General features: G+C 41.3%; 1 protein-coding gene across 6 annotated transcripts in view; it reads right to left on the bottom strand.

Annotated features, from left to right (window-relative positions):
* The window catches only part of Rasgrp3 (RAS guanyl releasing protein 3), a 103,501-nt gene extending 77,461 nt beyond the window's left edge, over positions 1 to 26,040 (bottom strand). For 2 of the 6 annotated variants that reach the window (XR_007978417.1, XR_007978416.1), the window contains exon 1: positions 25,643 to 26,038. The gene's annotated coding sequence lies outside the window, so the exon portion shown is untranslated. Of the gene's footprint in view, positions 1 to 9,027; positions 9,100 to 25,642 lie in introns of all 6 variants that reach the window. The other 4 variants (XM_052186381.1, XM_052186384.1, XM_052186385.1 and 1 more) reach the window with 4 other exon arrangements.
* Between the last annotated feature and the right edge of the window lie 918 nt (positions 26,041 to 26,958).

Below are 26,958 nucleotides of genomic sequence, written 5' to 3'. Positions count from 1 at the left end.
GAACTCAAGTCAGTGACAGTAACATGGATTTTCTGTGTCACATGACAGCAATATGAGATGCTAAAAAGATAGGTAGCATAGATGAACCTTTCCATCTTTAAAATTGATACTCTGTAAATTGATTTTATTTTTTATCATGGCCAAGTATATTGGCTCCAAACTCAATAGTAGATTTTTTTTTTAAAACTTCTGCATTCTACCATACTGTATAGCTACACCACTTGCACCGTTGATGATTATTCAAATTCCAATTTTTGCTTCTATAAGCACCATTGCCCACAACATTATCATGTGTATGTCTTCAACTGTTGGTTCTTTTGTTTCTATAGCATAGATTCCCAAACTAGGATTATGAGGATCTCTAATTCTGCTGGCAAAGACCCACTTCTTGGTTAAATGCTTTTCAGCATTCCCTTCCCCTTTTATCCATCTAGACCTACCAGGATTTGAACAAACCCAGGCTTGGGAGACAGCTCAGTGGGTTTGTTGCACAAGCAGAACGACCTAATTTTGACCACCAGACCCTACACAAAGCTGGACATAGTAGATGATGTCTGTAATCTCAGTGCTCCTGTAGAGAGATGGGAGGCAGAGACAGGAGAATGCCTGGCGGGGAAACTAACCTGGCACACCCAGTGGCGAATAGCAAAGAAACCTGTCTCAAACAACTTGGAAGGTGAGGCCTTGCCACTTGAGTGTGTCCTCTGTTCTCTCAATGAGTGCACACACCAGTGCACATACAGCACAACACACACACACACACACACACACACACAGAGAGAGAGAGAGAGAGAGAGAGAGAGAGAGAGAGAGAATTTTTAACAAACTTCAAAATTGTTTCTAGAAGGTCAGCGCAACATCTGTAATACTGCTTTAGTTGGCCCTTAGATATACCTGCCTGAGGAAGCTCCAGGATGTAAAATGCCTCTCTAGCTTGTTGCAGCCATGAGTAGACAAGCCCATGTCATCCAGTCTCTTTAGGAGCGCAGATCCTAACTTTGGTCACCGCTAACTTCCTAACCTTGACAACTAGCAGACACAGACAACCTAATGTTACCAATACTCATCATTCCCGACTCCTGAGCCTCTGCCTGGCTGCCCACCATTTTCCCTTTATAATATCTCATTTCTTCTGTACGTATTACCCTTAGTCTTTACACCAGGCTCTTTCTTCAGTATTGCCATAGTTATTACTGATGAAAATCTGTCTTTGTCCCTGGAACTTACATATGACTTGACTAAAAGCTCTTTTTCCTAAACTGAACAATAGTAGTACAAAGGTCCCAGGCTGAAACATTCCTAGAAACATTAATCTGAAGGATCTAGATTGTAGAATGAGAAGCAATAAAATTTCATTTCCAAATTACATCCTAGCAGCCGCGCCTATTCAATAACTGAAATGGGAGGTTCCTGCTTGGTTTTCATGATGAATAATGTTTCTTCAAAGGATCTTAAAGTTATCTAAATTTTGTCACTTTAAATTCAGAGTCTGTCGACTTTTACTATTTTCTTAAATTTATTTTCTTGTGCAGTAGTTAGTTTTTAGAGACAGGGTCTTCTGTGTAGATGAGGCTTGCCTCAAATTCACAGTCCTCCAGCACCAACCTTTCAAATGCTAGTATTACAGGTGTGTACCACCATGCCTCCTGCTACCTCTTGTGATTTTAACATTTGTTATCTGCACATACCAGGTCTCTCATGAATTCTAAGACCATTTCAGTCAGGGGATCAATCGCTGACTAGTAAAAAAAAAATTTAGAAAAACAAAAAACATGAGAGGCTACAAACTGCCAGGCTACAAACTGCCAGGGAGCCAAAGATACCCTTCAGTTATCATCTTGAAGCATCTTCCTGCACATTCCCAGCATGCACTGGTGCTGGTTAAGTCCCTCCCACACATGACTCTGTGTGGCTTGCTGGACTTGTAACAGAAGCATCAGCACCTCACATGATACCTGAGGCATGAATATAATATCAACATAGGGCCAAGGATCACTAATAACTACAGATACTCTCCTCCAGGTAAGATAGTTTCTCAAAACAACCAAAACAACAACAACAACAACAACAATACAAGTCTTCTACATGCCAAGTCTTTATTGCAAACTTTAGTTTTGGTTAATTGGAGTAAGACCTTAGAATGAGGGTATTTTTTAATAGTGTATACAGTCCACATTATCATTAACAATAACTTCAGCCCTAGGTATCATGTTCTAGGTCACTAACAACCGCACACCAGGTTCCTGGCTTGAAGAAAAAAAAATAGTTGTATTTCTTACAACAAAGGAAATTTGTCCATAATTCTCAAGCATTCTTTGTTTTTAGAAAGGCATTCCTTTAGAGACTATGAGAAATGTACAAAGTCCTGGTTCATAAAAAAAAATTAAAAAAATTAAAAAAGACATCTCACCAATCAAAATCCAGCCCACACGAATAAAGAATATATTTATTAAATAAAATAAATCCAAGTCCAATTTTGGATCCAACTTACTGACCTAAATGAGCTGTGTCCCTTCCTTCAGAATAAAACGCGGGCAGGTAATTCTCAGCTTCCTGTCACACACAGCAACTTCCATGATACCCGAGTGCTCAGAAGTGAACTACTATAAATAAGCCCTCAGCTCTCGCCTTAATGCCCTCGAGTGACCAAAAGGCCAGGTGAGACTATACCAGCTTGAAATAGGTCCCCTGGGCCCTGGTTCCACAGACCCTATTTGTTTTAAATTCTTAGTAATCTTTCTGACAATTCTTTCATGCTTTCTTTTTCTCTGTTAGTCCTTTTGTAACCTAGTAAGAGAGGTGGTCTGATGAGCCAGGGGAGCACACACCACAGAAAAGAGGGGGGCTTCTCATTCCCCACTCAGGCATGCAGGAAACGAACCTTTCAAGACTAAAAAAGCCTTCATTTTAATAAGGAAATGGAAATGCCTGGGTCGAAAGGTGGTTCCACGGTTTCCCACATGGGTTTTAGAATGGAAATCATGCATTCTACTTCAAAAGCATGGCCTATAAAAATAGCCAACAAGTAAACAGAGACACATATAAGACAAATTGAACATATGTCATACTATAGAAAGAAACAATCCGATGATTGGGGGATGAGGCAGGAATTGGAGTCATGTCTGTAATGTTAATACTCAGAGGAGACTATAGCAAGATTATGTGAGTTCATGGCCAGCCTGGGTTACAATAGTGAGTTCTAGATCAGTCTGAAGTATAGTGTAAGACCCTGTCTTAAAAAGAAGAAGAAAGAAAGAAAGAAAGAAAGAAAGAAAGAAGAAAGAAAGAAAGAAAGGAAAGAAAGAAAGAAAGAAAGAAAGAAAGGAAGGAAGGAAGGAAGGAAGGAAGGAAGGAAGGAAGGAAGGAAGGAAGGAAGGAAGGAAGAAAGAAAGAAAGAAAGAAAGAAAGAAAGAAAGAAAGAAAGAAGAAGAAAGAAAGAAGAAAGAAAGAGAAGAAAGAAAGAAACAAGAGGCAGTCGGTCAAAATAATAAGAATGAAAATTCAATGAAGTCTATATTATGTATCCATGAGAAAGATGAAAACAAAAAGCTGTTGGAACTTTGAAGGCTACTAGGAACTAGCAGACCTTTCTTCCTTCCTTCCTTCCTTCCTTCCTTCCTTCCTTCCTTCCTTCCTTCCCTTCCTTCCTTCCTTCCATCCTTTCTTTTTCTTTTTCTTTCTTTGTTTCTTTCTTTTTTTAGAGAAAGGAACACTATTCTACTGCTGGTGGGAATACAACCACTCTGGAAATCAGTCTGGCGGGTTTCTCAGGAAACTGGGCATAACACTTCCAGAGGACCCTGCTTATACCACTCCTGGGCATATACCCAGAGGATTCCCCGGCATGCAATAAGGACACATGCTCCACTATGTTCATAGCAGCCTTATTTATAATAGCCAGAAACTGAAAAGAACCCAGATGTCTCTCAATGGAGGAATGGATACAGAAAATGTGGTATATTTACACAATGGAATACTATTCAGCAATTAAAAACAATGAATTCATGAAATTCTTAGGAAAATGGTTGGAACTGAAAAATATCATCCTAAGTGAGGTAACTCATTCATAGAAGACTACACATGGAATGCAGTCACTAGTAAGTGGATATCTAGAAGTTCTGACTACCCAAGGCACAACTCATATATCAAATCATTCCCAAGAAGAAAGAAGGAGAGGGCCCTGGTTCTGGAATGGCTTGATGCAGCATTGTAGGGGATTATCAGGACAGAGAAGTGGGAGGGGGTTGGTTGGCCCTCCCCCTCCACGAGCAGAGGGAAGAGGGCTTATGGGTATCATACAGTGGCCATATCTGTGTGTGAACTGGATTGATTTGTTTTAGAAGTGTGATGCTTACTACCTTTATTATGGTGGTCATTTTATGCATTTCTGCTACAACAAGAAATCTGACTGTGATTTAAATGTGTGCAATTTTTTTTATGTTCATTGTACTTTGGCTGTTTTGTTTCTTTGTTTACTTTAAGTAGAATTTAAATGCTCAACACTTGAAGGACTAATAGGACCAAGCATTGCAAACATGGTACCCAATGCGGGCATGTCTTGACTTCCCTTTGTCTCTCTCCCTTACTGAATCATTAGGTTACATTCCTAAAGCTACCTCCTCCAAGGGCCTATTCCCATATTGGACTACTTCCTTATGCCTGACTGAAACTTCAAGCTCCATCTACCAAAATGCCAGTGTCCAGCAGTCAAAACTCATTATTTGGCTACACTGGCTAACATGTCCAACCAGGATTTCCCAACTTACTCTAGCACAGACTTCCCATTTTTTGTCCTTAAAAGTCATTCCTGCAGAAACACCTGCTGATGTCTTTGTCCTATCCACAACCCCACCCCTTTGTCCCTCCAGGGACATTTCCTTTGTGCTAAGAATTTGGTGTCTGGGTGTTTTCTGTGCTGACTCTAGGGATTCCTTACAGTGATAGCATTGAGGAAGAAGAAGAAGAAGAAGAAGAAGAAGAAGAAGAAGAAGAAGAAGAAGAAGAAAGAAGAAGAAGAAGAAGAAGAAGAAGAGGAGGAGGAGGAGGAAGAGGAAGAGGAAGAGGAAGAGGAAGAGGAAGAGGAAGAGGAAGAACAGGAAGAACAGGAAGAACAGGAAGAACAGGAAGAACAGGAAGAACAGGAAGAACAGGAAGAACAGGAAGAACAGGAAGAACAGGAACAAGAACAAGAAGAGCAAGAAGAACAAGAAGAACAAGAACAAGAACAAGAACAAGAAGAACAAGAAGATCAAGAAGAACAACAAGAAGAACAAGAAGAACAACAAGAAGAAGAACAAGAAGAAGAACAAGAAAAAAAGAACAAGAACAAGAAGAAGAACAAGAACAAGAAGAACAAGAACAACAAGAAGAAGAACAAGAAGAAGAACAAGAAGATCAAGAAGAACAACAAGAAGAAGAAGAACAAGAAGAACAAGAAGAAGAAGAACAAGAACAAGAACACCAACAAGAACAAGAAGAACAAGAAGAAGAACAGCACCAACAAGAACAAGAAGAACAAAAAGAAGAACAAGAACAAGAAGAACAAGAACGACAAGAAGAAGAACAAGAACAAGAAGAACATGAAGAACAAGAAGAACAAGAACAAGAAGAACAAGAAGAACAAGGAGGAGGAAGAGGAGGAAGAGGAGGAGGAGAAGGAGAAGGAGAATGAGAATGAGAACAAGAACAAGAAATGGGCCCAGAATTAAAGGTCTCTAATGCCTTGCTTATTCAGAAGGTGGCTTGGGAAGGTTTTTTTATTGTTGTTGATTTTATTTCACTGGAGTTTTTTTATACAAGGTCTTAGTGAAAAGCTTTAACATTGAACAAGTTTATTACATAGCTGAAGCTAGCTTCAAACTTTTAAAGATTTATTTATTTATTTATGAGAATATAACATTGCTATCCTCAGACACACCAGAAGAGGGCATCAGATTCCATTACAGATGGTTGTGAGCTACCATGTGGTTGCTGGGAATTGAACTCAGGACCTCTGAAGGAGCAGTCAGTGTTCTTAACCACTGAGCCATCTCGCTAGCTCAGCTTCAAACTTTTTATCTTACTGTCCCAGACTTTCAAATGCTGAGATAACACACGTGTCACATACCGGCCAATACCGATATTAGACTTTGTTAAATCAAGTGTGTATTCCAATTATAAAACAAAGGAGACATTGTGTAACTTTCAAGGCACAAATGTGCAAATGTGCAGAAATGAAATACAGTGAACTTTAATTATTCAAGAGAAGGCAGAGAGAGAGAGAGAGAGAGAGAGAGAGAGAGAGAGAGAAATGAAAATGTGATATTAAAAACTAAAGTTACGTAGTATTTTAATGACCACAGTATAAGGCAAAACCAGAACAGGGAAGTGGGAAGGGGTGGGTGGGAGAACAGGAGGAGGGAAGGGGGTGTATGGGACTTTCAGGGAGTGGGAGGCCAGAAAGGGGGAAATCATTTGAAATGTAAATAAAAAATATATCGAATAAAAAATAAATAATAAAAATTTTAAATTACAAAAAAACCCCTAAAGTTACGTAGTATTTTAATGACCACAGTATAGACTGTCTGAATTCAACTTCAGAGTGTAAACCTTGTCATTTAAAGAGCAAACAAGAAGGTAGGCCCAAGGTCAGCTCAGTTTCCATAAGGAGTAAAGTTGTCTGTGTATATATAACAGGACTAGAGAGACACCTCTCAGGAACCCAACCTCTTTAAACTGCTTATTCTAAATCCTTGACACTAACTAAACGCCGGCTCTTCATGCCAAAAACAACAGAGGACTCTGACTGATGCAGTAGAAAAGTGAGGGATGGGAAGTGTAGAGGAGACAGAGAACAAATCTCTCTGTGCTCTAAGTTCACCACAAAGAGAATGAAACACACAAGGAGCTGGCTCTCAGTTGTCTAGCCAGAGTAAGGAAAACCATACCCCACTTCCTACATGGATGGTCAATGCATGCAGAGTAGACATCCTCCAGCACTTGGTAGCTCCTGCTCTCCCTAGGATTTCAGAAGGTGAACTCTTTGCCTTCATAATGGAACTCCTTGAAGAAAGCTGCACTAAATTTAGCCAGGCCAGATGGTACAGTTCATCTGTTAGTTCAGAGTGGGCAAAAGTAGATAGATGGTTCTAATCAGTGTTATCGGGGAAACAGATGGAAAAGTTTTTCCAGAAGTTAATCCTTTAGTCTGATTCCAAAAGGAGGCCACGTGGTTCCTCTGGTCTGTCTATGCTTGGCAGTACTTTCTCAGCCTCCATTCATTTTACACATGTTGGGGATGAAGTGCAGGTTAATTGTGGGTGAAGCCCTAGGAAACTGAGACCATGACAGCAATCTTCATTACCTGAAGACAGCATCTTCCAAATGTCCTTCTCTACTCCCAATTTTCAAGGAATTTGTAATGTTGTCCTGATGATTCAGTTGCTAAAATAGAAAACTGAATGCGACAAGGAACCAAAAGACCCGACTGCTCATGCTGCCTCAGCCTTTATCCTTTTGAGGGGCAGTAAGCAACTCTACTCCATTGCTCTTCAGAATCCATCTTAATAGTAAAGCGACTAAAAGGGTGGTAATATGTATCTCATGGATTTGTTTTCCAAAGGAAAGGAAATGTCACAGAAAAGGAATTTTGAAGAACTATCTTTCTGAAATTTCTAGGAAGCACAATCTCACAACAACACCCTGTTATTCTGGCTCTTGTAATGTTCTGCCCCTCTCTTCTGCAATCACCCCTGGGCTTTAGGAGCAGGGTTGTGTTGTAGATGTATCAGTTGGGATGAGTACCACAACTCTGCATTTTGATTATTTGTGGTTGTCTGTAATGGTATCTAACTGTTATAAAGAGAAGTTTCCTTCATGGGGAGTAACATTTATCTGGGGGCATAAAGACAAATATTTAGGATGTAATTAGTGATTATGTTGGTTAAGCAAAGTGGCTGTTGTAGACTCTTCTCTAAAACTCATGGCTTTACTAGGTAAATGGCTTGATTTCCCTCTTGTTGAGTGAGTTAAGACCAGTAGACTTGCTCATAAAGATCGATTGAAGGGGAAGCTCACCAGTCCTCATCCCTCCACAAAGAACTGTAGGCAACTAAGAACTGCTCAGAATGGGAAGAAAGAGAATATCAATTGTGTTTCTGATATTAAATGGTCAGCTCTGTAAAGATACACAGACAAGTTATATAATATAGTAGGTTGTATTTATATATTTAGGAATATTCTGTGATGTCTATTCTTGGTTATCAATTTGACTACATCTGGAATTAACTAAAATCCAAAATGGAGAGTACACACCTGTTAGGGTTTTCTTAGTTTAAAGTAATCCAGATCTTGAGGTGGGAAGACACATCTTTAATTGGGGCCATACCTTCTGCTGGCAGCCTATATAAGGACATGGAAGAAGGAAGCTTTTGCTTTTTGTCTGTTTGCTTTTACCAAGTCCCTTTCTGCACTGGTGGTAGAGCCTACTTCTTCAGGATTCCAGTATTTACTGAAGACCAGTGGAGACATCCAGCCCCTTAGCATGAGCAGCTTCTGGATTATTGAGCTTTTTGTTCAGAGCCAGCCATTGTTAAACTCACTGAACCATAGACTGTCAGTCATTCTAAGTCATATATATATATATATATATATATATATATATATATATATATATATATATATATATATGTGTGTGTGTGTGTGTGTGTGTGTGTGTGTGTGAGTGTAAGCACAATAAGGAAAAAGAGGCCATAAATTTAAAATAACAAGGGGGGAAGTTCATGGGACGGGTAGAGGAAGGAAAGGAAAGAGGGAAATGATAAAGTTGTAATTTTACTTTTTTATTTTGGCTTTTCAAGACAGGACTTCCCTGCGTAACCATGGCTGTCCCAGAACTGGCTTTATAGCCCAGGTTGGCCTGAAACTCAGAAATCCATCTGCCTCTACCTTCCAAGTGCTGGGATTAAAGGGTGCACCAACAGGCCCAGTGATACAATTATAACCTCAAAAACATTAAAAATTAGAAAGAACTATTCTGTGCAGCCCAACCTTAAAAGTGTATTTCTTCTTCTCCAGAGGCTCTTTGAAGGTTCCTTGGTGCTGCTCCCCACGTGGCATTGTCTACAGAAGAAGTTGAGAAGTTTTAGCTGGCATGGTGACACTGTGTGCCCAGTGTTGTCACTCCCTTCAGTCACCATCTTCAACTACAGTCTCAGCCTGCCTGTAGTGGCTATTCCTGGTTGTCAACTTGACTATATCTGGAATGAACTACAGTCTAGAATTGGAAGGCTCACCTATGATCCTAATTTGGAGGCTCAGAGATATAAGTTTCTGACCTGGATCTTGGCACGGCGACCTTGAAGCATAGTGGCTAAAACAAGGAGATCTCCGAGTTCAAGATCATTTGGGATTAAAGGCATGGATGCACACACCTTTAATCTGGGCCACACCCTCTGCTGGAGACCCACTCGCCAATAATCTGGGCTACACCCTCTGCTGGAGATATATGAGGACATTGGAAGAAGGAAGATTCCCTCTCACTCTTCCTTGCCTGCTTGCTTTGTAGGGCTGAGAAACTGCTAGATCCTTGGACTTCCATCCACAGCTGCTACTGATCATTGTTGGGGAGTTGGACTATAGACTGTAAGTCATTGACAAATTCCCTAACTATATAAAGACTATCCATATGTTCTGTGACTCTAGAGAACCCAAACTAATATACTGCCTAATCTACTTTCATCCACAGACAGGGATGTGACCCAAGCAAAGCCAGCCACCAGCACCCTCTTGCTTTGGTCACTCATGAGCACTCCAAAAGCAAGCACTAGAATCAGGTGAATTAGCCCCTCATCTAATGACCCCCTTCCTTGTGGTTTTCAGATGTGAAATCAGATGATTCCTTTTCTCTAGCCAAGGTCTAAGATAAACCTACAACCAATTAACAATTACTTTTTCTGCTGGTCCACAGCATTCTGAATGCTGAAGTAAAGAAAAAGAACTGGACCTCAACCTGTAGTCAGTCCCCTAGTTTGAATATGCTTGTCTTCAGTTGAATCTCACCTAGAGAGGAAAGTCCTGTAGCCAGAATATCCAGTATGAAACCTCTTGGAAGAATAAACCTAGTCTTTGCTGTGGGAGAAGAAAGATAATCTCTAGTTTTATGCAAAAAACCTTTGATTTCATTTGAATAAGATATTAGAGCAAAGTAAATGTAGGTAAGAGGAGACAGACAGACAGACAGACAGACAGAGAGATTATAGCTAGAAGCTTGGAGATTTTGCAATATGCTCATATTTATGATAATCTCAACTCATTTTGATGTCTTTGACCCTTCATTCCTTCCCGAGGTGCTCCATCTCAGCCACTCTTTCCAGCCTTCTGTTCTGTATTTAAAACTCTCTCTCTTTCTTTACAAATTTCCACTTTCCTGGGTGACAGATTGGTTCCAAGCAGAAGAAAATACAGATCACTTTACTTTCATATCACAATGTCAGAGGGTGACTTTCTATGATCTGGAACACAGTTCAATTAATTTTTGTTGACTTATATGTTAGTGATTATAAAAATCATAAATTGTTATAAAAATTTAACTCATTGCACCAAGAAGACAAATAAGATTCTGTAATCACAACTTTGTGAAGTTTGTGCTGGTGCATATGTGTAGTAGCCTGCAGATGGCCCTCAGCTATTGCCATGCCTTCATGAGTAGCCCTTGCTTACACTGAATCATGACAGATTCTCTCTGGCCAACCGGATACAGGAAAAGCGACAGTTGAACTTCCAAGGTAAGGACATGATAAACATTGCCTCATTCTCAAGGAATTCTGATGCCATGCTAGGAAGATATTGCTATTTCCTTCAGTAAACTTCTGCCCTGTTTGCTTTCTCTAAGAATTCTGTGAATCCCCTAGTGCATAACTGAGTGGACAGAAACTTTCTAAGATCTAGACAGAAAAATAAACATTCAAATCCCTGAAGATCAATGAACCCTAAGTAGTTAACATCTGAAGACATTGTCATACTGATACAATGTAATCATTTCTCAAAACTCAAGACAAAGTTAACATGGAAAAGCAGGAAGAAGAAAAGCAATTCATCACATAAAGAGAAAACTTTTTTCTTTTGGTTTTCTAAGAAAGGGTTTCTTTGTATGGCCCTAGATGTCCTGGAACTTAATCTATAGACCAGGTTGGCCTTGAACTCAGAAATCCACCTGCTTCTGCCTCCCAAGTGCTGGGATTAAAGGCACATGCCACCACTGCCCAGCTAACTTTCAGAAGACAATCATCAGATTTCTCTGAAGAAACCCCGTAGGCCAGAGGAAATGGAATGATGTATAGAGAAGCTAATAGAAAAAAAAAAGGTCAACCAAAGATACTAAACCTGGTAAGACAGACCATCTTTTAGAAATGAAGAAGGTAAAGAGGACCTTCCTAGAAACACAGAAGGTGTGGGAGTTCATCACCAATTAGACACGCCTTAGGAGCTAAAAAGACGTCTTCAAGATGAAAAGTTATTATCTAGCTACATGAAAGTATAAAACTCATCTTTAGGGACTGAAATGATTGATGGTTCAGAGGATAAGCGCACTGGCTACTCTTCCAGAGGACCAGGGTTTGGTCCCAAGCTTCCTTCCACATGGCGGTTCACAGCAGCTATCCCAGGCCCAGTGGAGCTGATGCCTTCTTCTGGCCTCTGAGGGTATTGCACACAGAACAATTTTGCAGGCAAAATACCCCCCCACACACACACACACACAAAATAAGAAATAAAATTTAAAGATGTTAAACTCATCCCTGTTAAAAAGTAAGCATCTGGTCAAGTTCAGAATGCAGATACTCTCCCAGTACAATGGGATTACATCCCGCAAAACCTCATCAGATTTCAAAAATATTGAAAGGCATAAAAACCATTTATTTCACTAAACCTTCCAAGCATTGTAACATGGCACACACAGTAGGGTATAGAGGACAAAGTTGTTTGTTCTATAATAATGCGTCTGGTTCTATAATCATACACTCCTGGCCCTTCCCAGTATCATCACAGAGTAAATGCTGCATAACTGGCTGTAAAACTATCAAAATCTGACATTTGAAGTATGGTTCCAACAGAATGGATTCACTTTTGCCCATCACAAGACTAAGAAGACGAAGTGTGAGCCCATTGTAAGTATTGGTCCATCCGTATTCTAATACCATAATGGTAATGGTCTGGCCACTTTTAACTATTGTGTGAAAATGGAACGTAAAATATAGTATATTAGCTATAGATACATTAATTTGTTTATAGATACACACTACAGAATGGTGCAAATTGTGACATCAGTAACAACAACAAAAAGTTATTGTTCTCAGCTTAAAATAGATTGCTAAAAATATCAGATGTTTTATGCAAGTCTCGGGTGGAAACTACAAATCAAAGCCCGTAAAACAAATAATAGGTAAAAGGTTAGGAATCAAAACATACTCCCACAGCAACCACAACAGCCATCAAACCACTGAGGAGTCAGCTTCCAAGAAGGAATACACAAAGGGACTCTAAAATAGTAGACCACAGGCTAGAGAAATGTCTCTGTTGGAAAGTGCTTGCCTCACAAGCATGGTCTGAGTTTGGAGCTTCATCACCCATGTAAAATATCAGGTGTGGTGCTCCCACCATTGTGAAGGGCAGGGATATCCATCCCAGGGATTTGTGTGTCAGCCAGTCTAGTCAATTAGCAAGCTCCAGATTCAGTGAGAGATGCTCTTTCAAAAAAATAAAACAAAAACAAAAAAAACCAAACCAAACCAACCAAACAAACAAACAAAAAAAACCCAGAGTGATAGGAGACATTCAATATAACTGTGGCCTCCACATATGGGCAAGCACACCTATGCACATACAGGTAGACAAGTGTGTATGTCATATGTCGCATATACACAAAAGAATAGAAAGCAACTAAAAGTTACACTATAAAGTTCTTACCTATCAACAGTTACTTGCTAAGTAAATGAATTAAGTCAAAAGACATAAAGTGACTATATGAATAAAAACCAAAGATCTCACTATGTAATCTGTACAAGGGCCCCATGTCAGCTTTACACAGACTCTGAAAGTAAAGGAATGCAAAGGGGAATTCCATATACTTGGTAAGTGAAGAGAACAGAGGTAGCTACGTTTATATCAAATAATGAAGATGCCAAGTCAAAAACTGTAAAAACAGAACAAAACAAAACAAAAACAAGACAGAAGACTTGAATTATATGATAAAGAAGTTAAGTCATCAAAAGGCTCTATAAATTCTTGTGATTGTTATTGAAACAGATATTTGAACAGGACTTAAGGTAGAAATAGACAATATAATCACAGGGAATTTAGACTTCATTCAACAATGGAAATAAACCAAAGTAGAAATGATAGAGTTGAACAACACACTATAAGTTGAGTATATTTAGCACAGAGAAGGTTCCATCCAACATGGTATATGTATCCTTTTAAGTAATGTATGTGCAGAAGAGTCTCCAGGATAGGCCAGATGGTAGGACACAAAACAAGCCTTAACAAATTAAAAAGGATTGAATCCTTGTCATGTAGCTTTCACAACCATAACAACATAAACAAACAAATAAACAAATCTACTATGGGCAAGGGCTGGGTATCATGAGCTAGACCTGTAATCCCAGTACTTGGGAAGCATTGACAGGAGGATTAAAAGTTTGAAGCTAGCTTGGGCTACTCATTGAAATTGGAGGCCAACCTGGGGAATACAGGAAGACCCTGTCCATACATAAACGCATTTTTAAAAGTTAAATTAACCAAATTTGGTGGTTCCCACCTTTAATCCCAACACTCAGAAGAAAGAGGTAGGTAGATTTCTTTGAATTCAAGGCTAACCTGGTCTATATAGCAAGTTCTAGGGTAGCCAGGGCTACATATCAAGATCCAGTTTCAAAAACAAAACAAAACAAAACAAAACAAAAACAATCTTAAAGAGATGCTTCAGAGTCTATGAGCGATAAACTGGGGAACTGCTATATTTCCCCCTATGTGTTCACGAGGGTCCAGCACCGAGATGAAAAGGAACAAGAGTGGAAGTGAAGTGACCATACTGGGAAAAGAAGTGAGACACAGCTCACAGGAAGGGTGACCAGCCGGGTTCATGGCAGGTGAAGGGCATGATGGTGGGAAATATGGCCCCAGCTTGATGGATTGATGACAGCATCTCAAGGGCCAAACCCCACAAAGTGGACATCAATGTAGGATGGGATTCTTCTTCTTCTTCTTCTTCTTCTTCTTCTTCTTCTTCTTCTTCTTCTTCTTCTTCTTCTTCTTCTTCTTCTTCTTCTTCTTCCTCTTCCTCTTCTTCCTCTTCCTCTTTCTCCTCCTCCTCCTCCTCTTCCTCCTCCTCCTCTTCTTCTTCTTCTTCTTCCTTTTTTGTCATTCTTTTTGTTTATTTATTTATTTTTATTGGATATTATCTTTATTTACATTTCAAATGTTTCCCCCTTTCCAGGTCTCCCCTTTGGAAACCCCCTATCCCATACCCCATTTCCCTGCCTCTATGAGGGTGCTCCTCCACACACCCACCCACCTACTCCCATCTACCCACCCTGGCATTCCCCTACACCGGGGCACTGAACATCCTCAGGCCCAAGGGCCTCTCTTCCCACTGATGCCCAACAAGGCCATCCTCTGCAACATATGTGGCCAGAGCCATGGGTCCCTCCATGTGTAATCTTTGGGTGGTGGTCCAGTCCCTGGGAGCTCCTGGAGGTGTCTGGCTGTTGATACTGTTGCTCCCTCCATGGGGCTGCAAACCCCCTCAGTTCCTTCAGTCCCTTCTTCAACTCCTCCATCAGGGACCCCTTGCTCAGTCCAATGGTTGGCTGTGAGCACCCAACTCTGTATTTTTCAGGCTCTGGCAGAGCCTCTCAGGAGACAGCCATATCAGGCTTCCTTCAGCAAGTACTTTCCAGCATTCACAATAGCGTGCGGGTTTGGTGACTGTATATGGGATGGGTCCCTAGGTGGGGCAATCTCTGGATGGCCTTTCCTTCAGTCTCTGCTCTACACTTTGTCTCCTAATTTCCTCCTGTGAGTATTTTGTTTACCCTTCCAGGAAAGATTGAAGCATCTGCATTTTGGTCTTCCTTCTTCTTGGGCTTCATATGGTCTGTGAATTGAATCTTGGATATTCTGAATTTTTGGGCTAATATCCACTTATCAGTGAGTATATACTGTGTGTGTTCTTTTGTGACTGAGTTACTTCACTCAGGATGATACTTTCAAGCTCCATCCATTTGTCTGTGAATTTCATGAAGTCGTTTTTAATGGCTGAGTAGTATTCTTTTGTGTAAATGTACCACATTTTCTGTATCCATCCCTCTGTTGAGGGACATCTGGGTTGCTATCAGCTTCTGGATATTATAAATATGGCTGCTATGAACATAGTGGAGTATGTTTCCTTATTGCATGTTGGAACACACCAGGAGTGGTATAGCTCAGTCCTCAGGTAGTACTATGTCCAATTTTCTGAGGCACCACCAGATGGATTTCCAGAGCGGTTGTACCAGCTTGCAATCCCACCAGCAATGGAGGAGTGTTCCTCTTCTCTACGTATAGGATGGGATTCTTGTCTAAGAAACACTGTTTGAGATGATGAGGAACATCAAGGAGAATTATGCTGCAGACAATAAGACAACTGGACATAGACCATAAGCTCTTACCGTGTAAGCCTGGCCACCCGAGTTCAATACTTGGAACTCACACTTTTAAAAAGCCAGGTGTGGCAGTACACATCTGTATTACTGGTACTCTTATGGCAAAATGAGCAGCCCAAACAGGGAGGTCAGCTGCAAACTCTCTTACACAACCCAGGGCAAAACAAGAGAGACCCTGCTTAAAAACAAGAGGGAAGGAAAGAACCCTCTCCCCAAAAGGTGTCCTCTGACCTTTGCATGGAGGCTATAGCATGTGTACACTCACACAGACACACACACACACACACACACACACACATACACACTCAATCAGTGTTTACAGTTGGAGGAACACCAGGACTCCAGTGTCTGATACTGGGAAAGGGTTGGATCTCGGGATTGTAAAAAGGATCAGAGACCTAGCCCGTTTCTGACTGGGTTCTAGTGAGCTGGAGGACAGAGATCAGATTTGATAACCTTAAAGTGTGATGGAGGAAAGAGGAAATCATGGTGGGAGGGCACAAATGGAGGGTTCCAGCAGGGAGATCATTTTCAAGAAGAAATGTAGATATTTGAAAGAAAATGTCCTAAATAAATGTCAAAGAAACCAAGAGAGATGCTAAAATGGGATGATTAATGACAAAAAGGCATTGGGGAGGCTTTAGCCAGAAAATACAGATACCCACACTCCAGAGCACATCTGGGGCACAGTCACTGTTGGTAGGGTAGGACCAAAGGGACCTTCTTAGTTCCCAGGGAGAATCAAGTAGAGCAAGGTGTTCTCTATTCTCCATCTCAAACTTCTGTCCCAATCCTCTTGTATGTCTCTGGACTCATGTAATTAATTGTTTTATAAAACTATATACTGACACAACTCACCCAGATTCCTTGACCTTGACTGAAGATGGGTTAGTGTCTGGCTTTGCTACATTTACCTCACTTTCTAGTGGAAAAAAATCCATAATTTAAAACAATGTTCATAAAGCAATGATCCAGCTTGCTGCTATCACCAAGGCATGAAAACTGGGCTATGAAGGCTGAGGGCATACCCTTCCCTTTCCCTGCCCAGACCCCAGAGTCATTCTCCCCAGCCCAGGCTTAGCACCTCCCCAGAGTCCTGAACAGTTTTATGTAGCTTGATTGTGAAGACGCTTCACTTTTTCAATCTAAATTGTCTCTGCAATTTGCTGTCTTCTATCCTTCAGTAAAACCACACCTATTTGTAAATCAAAGGAGTCCTCATATGGCTATGTATTAAGTGTATAGCCAAAAGTATTTCCTTAAAGAAAGCCAAGACCAGTGTTTGGAAGGAAAGTAAGACATAAAAGACTAAAGAGGACTTTGTCCCCAAGTCACTTAGATAAGTGGCTCTTGTGAAAATTCTATTTCCACATTCTTTGTTAATGGATTTGCTTTACTGCCAATATGAATAGATAAATAAATAGAATTTACCACAAATGGATAAATAAATAGAATTTACCCCGTAGGCTTGTCCTGGAACTCAGGACAGCATCTGCTTTCTGAAATCTTTCTACTGCTTGTTTCTTTGCATACTAGGTGAGAATAGGTTGATATGTTATGCTATTTCATTTACTAACATATTATCCAAGTATTGATCATATAATACAATTAGTAACATATTAACAAAACTTGTGTATATAGTGTATTGCATCAGTGATGCAAGAAATACCATATTAATCCTTACATTTTTTGTAAATAAAATGAATAATTTGAGAAATATAACATATTTATTTTAAACAATAACTTATCAAGCAGAAACTTGGTCCATTCCACACTCATTGTAAATGCATTGAAAAAATTTCATCGAAGACATATGACATTTTTAGGTGCAGATGCCTGATCACTATTTGTAGCTTTATTTCTGTGGTAAAAAAATGGAAAGTGAATTCAGAGGGCCAAGAAAATCTCCAAGCTCTTGGGGCGTTCCCAATGCACGAACCGTGAAGCAGACCATCACTCCTTGCATTTTAGATGCCTGTAGCTTTTATTCTGAGTCTGGAATCTTTCCGACGGTTCTAAATGGACCTTCATAATCAAACCCTTGTGTAACAAGAAATGAATCCCAAATGACACTGCTGTTGGCTGTGGTTCTGTGTCAGGGCTCCAGGGACCTGGATTTCCAGGTCTCTGCCTTTGGCAAGCCATGGGAACCTACAGGGTCCTCTGGTTTTATATGCTCTTCCACAGGTTTATTTTTGCATCCCCTTATTTAGCACATAGAGCTATCTTTATCACCCGGCTGACTAGCATGGGAGTCCCCAGGGCAGAGAGTTACGCAAGACCATTGAAGCATGTTTCCTACCCTTCAAGTGAGACATCAGCAAGTAGTCACAATGTTAGAACTGTGTGTGTGTGTGTGTGTCCACTTTAATTGCTAAAGATGTCTTCCCTTTTGTATAGAATCAGAAGCACAAAATAGCAAATGCTTCTTGGAACTCAGTTTCAGTCTGTGTAGAAGAATCTATTCTAGGCCTAGATTCACATGAAACATTATGATGATAAAATAAAGTCTACCTCAAATATTTAATCCTTATTTGTTTTGAATCTGCATTATTCTTTTGTCAGTGTTTCTATGTGCGTGTGTGCAGGTAAGCTAGCCCTATGTGGAGGCCAGGAGTCAACCATAGGTGTCTATTCTGTTCTTTTGATTCAGAATCACACTCAACATGCAACTTCCCATTTGGAGCAGACTGGCAGACCAGTGAGACCCCAGCATCTGTCTGTCCCTGTCCCCCACGTTCTGAGGCTACAGAGGCAGGCCACCATTTCCAGCTTTTATATGGGAGTTAAGGATGCAAACTCAGATCCTCAGAATTGCTCAGAAAGCACCTGGTGGGTCCCCTCGCCACCCCATCCACTTGTATTTCCAATTGAGAAGTCCACAGTTACCCAGACTCAATGAGCCTTGGGTTGTCCTAATAACTGGATAACAAAAGCCATCCATTCTTTGTCTGCTTTCAACGTAATAGTTTTAGCTGAGTCTTCGAAGGGTTGCCAGCTCTCTGGGCGGAATGGAGGAGACTGTGGGTTCTGAACACTGCATCATTACCCACATGCTACAGGTGTAGCCGTGCACAACAGCCTCTAGACACTTGAAGCTACTGAGCACTTGAAATGAAACAAGTCTGGATGCAGATGTGCAGTAAACAACATCAGAAACCTCGAAGATGGCAGGGCAGTAGGATGATGTAAAATATCCCAATAACAGCTTTTATATCTATCAAACATTGAACTAATAATGATCTATATCTAGGTGGTTAAATAAAAATAAATTTTACTTAACCTATTTGTTTTTATCATTTGCTTTACTGTGGTCACTTGGCAAGGTAATGTGGGTCTTGAGGCTCACTTGTGCTTCTCTTTATATTCCTGTCGGATGCCTCTAGCCTTAAGGCTTCCGTCATAGAAAGCAGTAGTGAGACCCACTGCAGAACCTTACTGCAAACTGAATTAAGGGCAAGCAAATAAAACTGGAGCAAAGATCATAACAGCCTGTGCTTACTCAGCTCCCTCATACACAGAATTTTAATACTTCCCAACACAGCAGTTATGGACACTAAACATTAAAAGATGAATTCCAGCTCCCCTCCCTTAAGTCTTTCCTAGATGATAAGACACTCTTCATCTTCCTCTGAGGAGTCACTAACGACACCTATTTGACGGAGTACAAACTAGACAGACAATGATGAATCATTCATCCTGAGTGTTCGCCCCCCACCCTCACACCCACCCCTAGTCCTGTCTACAGCTACTCTATTTCTCTATTCGCAGAAATAGAAACATGACTGTGAGTCTTTCAAGTTAGGTTGGAAGTAAACATTTTAACAGTTCATGTCTGGGCTGCAGGCAGCCAGTCCAGTGCAGGAAAATTCCAGAGATATTGCTGAGAAGCATTTCTGGATTTGGATTTGTGTGCAGGGAGCAGCTCACCTTGGCCCCGACTAGCAAATACGCATAAAAAAAACACCAATCCCTGCTACGGATTACCGTATTACTAAATCCAAAACACATTGGGGCATGGCTGCTGCCAGCAAAGAATTGCTAGTAAAAAACAACAGTGATTTCAGCAGTCAATTGAGAGCCAAACAATCATATCGTTGTGGGATTCTGTAGTAAATGGAAGAATAAAGCCGAGACGGGTCCCCTGGAATTCCCAGCCGGATCTGCTGACATCTTGTCTGCCTATAATTGTTTTCTGCCATTCATTTCCTCCAATTGTCAATTATTACTAAAACAATTATGGAGAAAAAAGTGTGTGTGTGAGTGTGCATGTGTGTGTGCATGAGGTGGTGTGTGTGTGTGGTCTTTGTTTCCTGTTGCCAAATGAATACACTGAAGTCATAGAGTCGTCAGTGCATCGTAAGCTTTTCCATTACCATAAATTATGCTGTCACAAACAGGATACAGCTCTTCACTGGACGAGGAGGCCACAAATGGGGCTGAATTAGCACAAACATACTGTTTACTCTGACAGCAGGACATAGGACTGGCTCTCTACCTTATAGATACTATTGCGGGTTTGATACTGATTATAAAGTAGTGTGTGTTTATTCATGACGGCAGGTGGGTTGTGCACAAGTAGCCTGGTCCCAGGTCGAGCACCGACCTTGAACCCCCGGTGACCTGGTAGGTGGCTTCCACCTACATGGGATCCAAGGAGTTCGGACTTGTCCCCTGGGCCCCTGGCTCCTGTCGATGTTGCAGCCCCCACCACCCATCCCCCCCAACACACACACAGTTACCTGGCAACTGCCAGGTAGCCCGGCCCACTATAAAAGGGATCGCTTCGCCCCTCCTTACTCTCTCCTCTTCTTCCGCTCCTGTCTCTGTCTCTTGCTCCCCCTCCCTCCCCATTCCCTTTCCCTCTTTCCATGTGGCCATGGCTGGCTTCTACTTCCCTACCTTTTCTCTTTCACTACTTTTCTGCGATAAAGTTTTAAAATCATGGGCTGCCTCTCCTTCGATCTAAACTCGTAGGGCTGGAACACTGGAACAGGCCCACATATTCAGAGACAGAGTAGAAAACAAAAATCTCTGTTATTTCACTGACAAGAGATTGCTGCTGTTAACTTGTTGGCTTATGAATTCTCAACTCTTAGTTGCTTTTCGTGTGTGTGTGTGTGTGTGTGTGTGTATGAACTCAAATGTACATATACATATATACATGAAATGTGTATATTTCATATACAAAAAGGTTGTATGAAAAGTTTGACCATACTACAAATAACATTTTACCCTTTCTTTCTCATGTAACACTAAGTGTGACTATTTTCCAGCCCCTTTATGCCAGTGAAACTAGGGCTCTGGTGAAATTCAAAATTATGGAATAATATCAAACAGCTCCCTTATTTTTGTATTTTCTGTTTAATAATATAGTGTGTCTGTTGCAAATAATGATTCCTTTACAGGGATTGGAGACTGCTCACCAGCTAAGGCCACTTGCTGCTCTTACAGGGAGGGGACCAGGGCTCAGTTCCCATTCATTCATATAGGAGTTCACCACCATCCCCCTAACCTCAATTCCAGAGGACCTGGCGTCCTCTTCTGGCCTGAGAGGGTGTGGCACACAGGTGGTTCACAATCCATACACACAGGCAAAATAAAAACATAAAATAAAAATAAGTCATTCTTTAAAAAGAAAAAAATCTGCATACAATTTTGTCTGAATTTGATTATATTTCTATATTTCTAAGTTAGACTTTTCACTTTTTACTTAAAAAGATATATCGTGATGTTTAAGAAGTTCCATTAATAAAGTCTCATGTACATTCTTAAAGTTTAATCAGTTTCAATAGTCAAACATAATAAAAATAATATACTTTTTCATCTTTTTCTGGTGTTAGTCCTGCAATCTAGGGCCTTGCATTTTTACTTGTCTAGTGGTAGAACACTAGGCAAGTGTTCTACCACTGAAGGATATATGCAATTTCATGAAGTGCTTTCTTTATCATACTAATGCAAATATCCCCCAAACCAAGACAGGCACCATAGCCTAGTGGGTCGCCACCCTGTGAACCTGGGCCATGCTCTTGAGATTCCTGAGAGGCCTGCTGCTCCAGGCTAGCCTCTGCTGTCTCTTGCCTGGGCTGAAGGTTTTTTTTTTTTTTTTTAGCAGCTAAGCCAACCTAGCAAGTAGCCAGGGACAGAGATAGGAGGAAAACACCCTTGTTTTGTTCTTCAGCACAGTCTTTGTTCCAGAAAATCAAGGGGAAATGAAAAAAAAAATGAGATAGTAAGGAGAAAAATAATACAGGTAATAAATATATAATAAAGCTAAGTATAATACACGTTCTTGTAATTGCAGTACTCAGAATGCTGAGACAAGATTGGCAGTTTGGGCTATAAAGTAAGTCCCTGTCTTAAAAAAGAAGAAAAAGAAACGGATGATAACCACATTAAGTGAAAGCAAATGTAAAGAATTCTATGACGTCTAATCAAATTCAAAACAAGAAAGGACCAGAATCTAGGTTACAGCGTGAACAAGGGCTTGCTGCGTTTTCTATGTCTGTGAGTGGCTATCGTCCTGAACTGTGGGCAGCTGGGAACACCCTCTGCATTTCGCTCTTTCACCCTTCACAGCTACTACCAAGGGAACTTCCCAGAACTCTGTGTAAGCACCTAATGAGGTAACGGAGATCATCCTCCTGACACACAGTGATGCTCAGTGGAGGCAGGCAGCGGTTCCCGCCATAACTCGCCTCCCTCCTTCACTAGTCCGTGTTCCCAGCGGTTAGCTGTCCCTCTTTCGCCATCGCTCAAACTCAATACATTTCCGATCAATTCCCGGAGCCACTCCCTGACGCTGAGCTACTTTTGATGGCTTTTCATTGGATCATAAGTCACATGGTCTGTCCTCTGTTCCCATAGCCATGTCTAGTTAGTATCCAAAGTGGGTCGATTTGCCCACAACGGATTCTTCATTTGCTTCAGAATCTAGCCCTAAGGACCTGCGTCAAATCGTTTTCACGCCACTTCCCCAGCGACTCATGACATCTTTGGGGAATCATATCCTCCTGTCTGGCATCAGTCGCATGTCAGTGCGGCCTCAACTCCTTTCAGACACACCTCACCTGCCCCACGTGCTCCTTTCTCTGCGCTTTCTCAAGCAAGATGGCTCGGTTCCCTGATTGGGTTGCCGGAATGAGGAATTAAAAAGGGACGACACACAATCAAATGTGATTTTCCAGGTGAAAGGGTATTAGTTTTGTAAATACGACCGATACGATTGTTCCCGTGCAACCCCACGCAACAGAACACAGTTAGCAGGTAGTAGGCTTCGTTTTGTTTCTTAGCAGAAGTTCACATTTCAGTGAGCACCCCTCATTTTGTCTAATCACCCCGTTCTCTGAGTGTAACCGTGCACACTTCTGTCTCTGTCCAGGCGCACAGCTCCTTGCCTGCAGTGGTTGTGCTCACGTCTTCTGAGTTCACCTTCTCTTTGCCCTCCAGGATCCAACTCAACTTGTTGAGCCTCCCTGACTGAGGTCCTCCTTTGTCTAGACCTCCTTATCTGCATCATCCGTTTGGTCCCACATATCGAATGCCTGTGTCCTACATGATTCTCTCTCTCTGACGGAGTGTGGCACGATCTGACGTGCATCCACACCTAGGAGAACTTGATGAGCTTTGGTGGGATGGTGTCGCTTGCTAGCTTGGATTGCACGGTGTGAGGGGGAGGGAGGGAGGGGGAGAATGGGAATCTGCCACGACCAATATTCTGAAAGCTCCTGTAGAAATGCAGAACCCAGGTCATAGCATACTTCTGCTCTGCACAAGCTCAGGCCAGATGGGAGATGGGTGTGCCTTCCTGACCCTGGCCTGACTCACCCCGGGCCCTCTTTTACACATCCCACAAGCTGAAGATTATACTACAGCACTGGGGCTTCACATGATCTTTTGACCTTGCTTCCATTCCTATGGAAACACGGGGCCCAGGGTGGCTAGTCTATGTAACCTGTAAACACACATGATGGTAGGAGTTAGACTAGAGATGACAAACCTCTACTTAATTAATAGAAAAGTGAAAAAATATTGACAATCATTTTTCTAAATTGCCTAACTTAAAAAAGTCTCGAGAGCCTGAAAATGCCTCAAGTAACCTATGAAGCTATTAAGCAATTCCCAAGAAATGCATTTGCAATAACTGGCATCTCATGAATACGTTTAGTAAGCTGGCCCCCAGAAACCAATAGCAAGCTCTAAGACTTTGACAAATGGAAAACATACATTCCTAAAATAAATCCTCAAGCTCATTTTTATCTACTGTTTAAAACTGATTCATATTAAACCATATTGCTCATAAGGTAAATGTGTGAAGGTCTTCATTGTAAGTGTCTTTTTCTTTTTCACACATGCATGGTGTGCATATGTGTATAGGTGTTCACACACAGAGAGGTGTGAGATTGACTAGAGAGTCTTCCTCTAATATATTCACGGAGCAAGGACTTGCCAACCTGGCTGGCTAGCCCACTGAGCTCTGAGGACTGAAACTTCAGTTCTCCTTTGCATGGGGAGGAAGCACTCTAATCAAAGCATCTGCTCAGCTGGCAAAAGTTATTTAGCAATTTTGGGAAGGACAGGTTCAGTGATAGCAGAATCAGGGTTATGGAGAGTGAGATCTCCATCCCTAGAGTCACATGTGTGATAGTTCAATAGAAGACGCTGGATTCAGAACTGACTTTGGAAGTATCATGGTGAGAAAAGCAACACAGAGAGCGATTTGCTTAGCTCTCACGTAAATCTAGTCAGTGTGTTTCCCTTTGTCTTTTCAAAGCATTTTGAAAACAGTACAACCAAAAATGTCGTGCTTTTTCTGTTTTGTTTTTTTTTTTAAATCTCTGTGAACCAATTTCAAAAGGAAGACTTACAAATTTCTAATCAGGAAAACAATACAAAACAACACAACAACAACAACAACAACATACCCACTTAAATTCTTTCAGCAGAGAAAAGGGCCAAAGAGAGCCGCCTTGACTTAGAAGGCAGCCCTGGGCTCCACACCAGCTCTGGCAGGCTCGGGGTTCCGCTTTCTAACTTTGCTATCTTCCTCCTGCAGATTCTAAACACACTAATCTCAAGCAAGGAAGGGCAGAAAGAACAGCGTCTTTTTTCCTTCTCAACAGCGGGCAGAGCCTGCTTCTTGATCAGTCACTGTGCTGACATGAATCAAGTGTCATTGCCCCACAAAGGTGGATGCTATCTGCCCTGGAAGGCCACAGGCTCACCATTTAAACAAAAGCATTCACTTAATGGCGAGAAATGTCCCTTAGAATGTCACCTTTCAAGTTTTTAATGAGCATCATCAACTCCTTTTGGGTCTATTTAATTTTCCTCCCACCTTTCCATTTCTAAACCCAGGGACATTTTCAGGACCCTCAAAATATATGCAGCGGGAATGTTTGGGAAAAAAATTCAGATGTAAATAATTCCTATCACTGGAAAAGCTCAGGACTGGGTTATTGCTTTTATCTTCTAGAAGGTTCATCATTGTTTAAGAATGACTGATCAAGATCGGAAATTTTGTGCCAGACTAATTTTCATCTTCACAACTGTACACAAAACTTAAATTTCAGCAAAATAATTTCAGCAATGGTTTAATTATGTTTAAAGACATGGTTATTAGGTATATTGTAAGCTAGTATTCATCAAAGAAATGGCAGATTATTGATGAGCTCAAATAGTGTCAGGCAGATGTTTTAATAAATGACTATCAATGAGATTATAGATGATGCTGAGATTTGAGGAAGCCACCACAAGAAAAATAACTAACGTAAAATACACATTTACTGCTAGAAGCTCAGGATGCCATCCCTGAAGCTGACAGCTGGCTACTCTTCAGAGACACAATCAAAGCGTGTGTCACATAGGACCTGCCCTCGGATCACAAATGCCACCTGTGCCCAATAAACAAAGCCAAGGAAACGTGGTAAGATACACTAAGAAGCAAATTTAAAAATGACCCGTACCTGAATCCACAGTCACGATGACCCGTACCTGAACCCGCAGTCACGTAGTCAGTAGAAGTTTACAGCAGGAGTGGATCCTTTCTTTCACCAGGTTCTTGAAAGTCTGTTCAACTTGCCTGAACACCTCGAGAGTGCTGTGCTCTCCCTGAAAGAGGTGCCTTCACCTCCATTGTTCAAGTACAGTTCAAAAGTGGAGAGTAAGAATAAAAAACAAAACAGAAGAAGAAAGAAAGAGATTTGCAAGCCAATTTATGCCCCACAACCACTACCTTGAAGGGGCCAGGCTCTGAGCTCAATGAAGTAAAGGTTGTTTGGCTAAATGGCAGGCCCACTTCCTCCTATTCTTTCCCTACTTAGCTTTCCGGCCCCTAGTTGAGCCCTGTGTTTTTCCCCTTTCCTGTGCTATAAATAAGCTACTGGTGTGAGCTTACTGAGGAAAGAAGAGGCAGGAAATGTATTTGATTTCAAAAGGCAGTCAGAGGCGTGTGTGTGTGTGTGTGTGTGTGTGTGTGTGTGTTTGTGTGTGTACACGCACGTGCGCGAGAGTTCATGTGTGTTCCTTTCAAGTCTACACCAGTAAACACACTGAAGTAAATTTATCCTAAGTTATTCAACTTTGGTGTGAGCCGTGGAGTTGTGCCTTACTTGTCCCTCAGTCTCTGCTTGACTAGAAGTTGTCACTTCCCATCAGCTTGAATTTGGAAATATATCATTTTCTATGTAAACTACCATGAGCAGATCTACCCTGCATCCTTTATATCCTGCAAGATGAATTTGTAGGGGAAATGTTTGAGGGCCAGTGGGAAGACCCTGGTTCTGTTCTGTTCTTTTGCTTTCTTTCTTATTTTTTCTCTTCCCTTCTCTTCTCTTCTCTTCTCTTCTCTTCTCTTCTCTTCTCTTCTCTTCTCTTCTCTTCTCTTCTCTTCCCCTTCCCTTCCCCTTCCCCTTCCCCTTCCCCTTCCCCTTCCCCTTCCCTCCCCTCCCCTCCTCTCTTCTCCTCTCTTTTCTTTTCTTCTTTTCTTTTCTTTTCTTTTTTCTTTTCTCAGATAGTTTAGATGATGCCTTACTATATAACCCAAGCTAGCTTCAACCTTGTGATCCTCCTGCCTCGGCCTCTCAAATACTCAAGAAAGCATGCACCATGTCAAACTCATTTTTTCCTTTCATTTGAAAAGAAGAATGCTGACTCAGCAAGAGCACTTGCCAGCAGTCCTGGGGGCTAGAACTGTTGAATTATGTCCTCTGACTCAAATGTTGGATCATGTTAATAAGATACACAGAGATGTCGGTGATGAAGGCTCAGAAGGATACAGGCT

This window comes from Apodemus sylvaticus, chromosome 6 (assembly GCF_947179515.1).
Source record: "Apodemus sylvaticus chromosome 6, mApoSyl1.1, whole genome shotgun sequence".
NCBI lineage: Eukaryota > Metazoa > Chordata > Mammalia > Rodentia > Muridae > Apodemus > Apodemus sylvaticus.
This window is presented reverse-complemented; position numbering and strand designations above follow the sequence as displayed.